At 29.9% G+C, this 2019-nt stretch overlaps 1 long non-coding RNA gene across 1 annotated transcript; it reads right to left on the minus strand.

The window, feature by feature from the left end:
• Nucleotides 1–274: 274 nt before the first annotated feature.
• On the minus strand, nucleotides 275–1143 carry LOC120068849. Its single transcript, XR_005479378.1, has 3 exons — nucleotides 939–1143; nucleotides 793–862; nucleotides 275–495 (listed from the first exon to the last, which is right to left on the minus strand). It is a non-coding gene; the product is annotated as an uncharacterized LOC120068849 (long non-coding RNA).
• Between the last annotated feature and the right edge of the window lie 876 nt (nucleotides 1144–2019).

Below are 2019 nucleotides of genomic sequence, written 5' to 3' on the forward strand. Positions count from 1 at the left end.
TCGCTCGCTCTTATGGTGCATTTGGAAAGAAAGAAACAGCAGAATTTTTTAAGACAAGAATGCCTCTCTTGATTTTTTTAGAAGATTTGTAAAAATGGCCATGTCGAGCATAACCTAATATCAGAAAAGACCAAAACACAATAAATTTTCAGGGCATGGAACTAAATAAGGCATTGGTATTTTCAACTGAATCACAGTTTAATTGCCCAAAGATCATAGTTCCAAGATATTTGGTCTAGAAAGCGAGATTCATAAAATAGTGACCCTCCTCCATTATATCCCCTTATTCAGTACATATGGAAAAAAAATGAAGGTTAAGATAAGAATCAATTACAACTTTTGAAGCCAAATTATGAACCAATTTCCCCACAACAGCAATCAATAAATTTGTACAAGCATTTCATATCAAGCACTACCTGCTACAAGCTCATCCACCACAACGCCAGTTTTATGCATTCCAACCAATGTTGTACATATCTCATCCAAAATCTCATTCTGCTCATAGCAAGCAATTAGCACTCCAAGTAACCATATCTTTGTATAGCATTTCATAAAATAGTTAATATGCCCATTAATGCCAAACAAAACAATCATTGAATTCTAAGAATTAAACTTCTTTCAGTCTAGCGTTTGATCATATACATACTGACTTGACATTGAATCCAACACAGAACATTCAACAAACACCTTGCGGATATCGATCATATCCAAGCAAACAGAAAAGCAATTAATGGAAGTAATTTCAACATGAACATGTGAATCAAAATTCAACTCCAAAACATGATTAGGTACCTGTTTTTCCTCCTCATTCAAATGAACGATTAGAACAATGCCTGTGCGTGTAATTATCGGGAGTCGTATGCTGCAATAACATCAATTTGCAAAGATTCAAGCAAGAGAAAGCAGGTTCAATCGAAAGTAATTCATGTAATTGTTACCTTCAAGAGCCCACTTCGATTCTGTTCGGCAAAATGATTTCCGTTCAAACCAACCAAAGTAGTGGGTGTGTTCGGAAACAACTCTCCTCTTTCTTTCCCTCTTAAATTTCAATTTTCATAATATTTATATCTCATACATTTAATTACGCATATTATAGTTCAAACTCTCTATTTTTGTACTAAAGAAAAATACTCTCTATTTCAAATTAATTTATATACTTACATACTCTCCAACAAAAAATTATAAATTGCATGCATAATGGAGATACTTTCATTTATTTTGATCATTATACCTTAAAAGATGTTTATTTTGATCCTTTATTTCAAAATTGATTCATTTTAGTGTTATACTTTCTAAATGTCTATATTTTAAGGATCAAAATGATCATTTTCTAAAGTATAGGACCAAAATATAAATTTGAAAGTACAATAGCGAAAGCAAACATTTTGAAAGTAAATAAATCAAAATAATCAATTCCAAAAGTAAAAGGACCTCGGTAGAATTTAAATCCAGATTTTGAAGAAAAAAATTATATAGGCTCTGTTTGGTAACCATTTGATTTTTTTGTTTTTGTTTTTATTTTTAAAATCTAAATCTATAGATACTACTTTTACCTCTAAATTTCTTTTTCTTTATTTACTTTTTACCAATGATTTAAAAACCAAGCCAAATTTTGAAAACAACAAAAAGTAGTTTTTAAAAACTTGTTTTTGTTTTTAAAATTTGACTAAAAATTCAATCATTCTACTCAAAAACACATGCAAATCATTGCAAGGAATGAGGAGGAAATAGGGTTAATTTTCAAAAACCAAAAACAAAATGATTACCAAAGAGTGTCATACTTTTTTGCTAGTAAAATTTAAAAGAATCAACATTTTCATATATCTCATGACATAATAATCTGAATTACAAGGAGATTTAAGGCTATATATATCAAACCATGTAAAAAGAGGACTCATAACTTACAATTTCTAGAAATGTAAAGGACTTGGAAAGATTGGAAAGCCAAAATCTGCCATTCATAATTCTCCATATAATCTAAAGGTTTGAACCTATTTTGACACTTTCAAGTGAAACTTC

The sequence above is a fragment of the Benincasa hispida genome, chromosome 1 (genome assembly GCF_009727055.1).
Source record: "Benincasa hispida cultivar B227 chromosome 1, ASM972705v1, whole genome shotgun sequence".
Classification (NCBI taxonomy): Eukaryota; Viridiplantae; Streptophyta; class Magnoliopsida; order Cucurbitales; family Cucurbitaceae; genus Benincasa; species Benincasa hispida.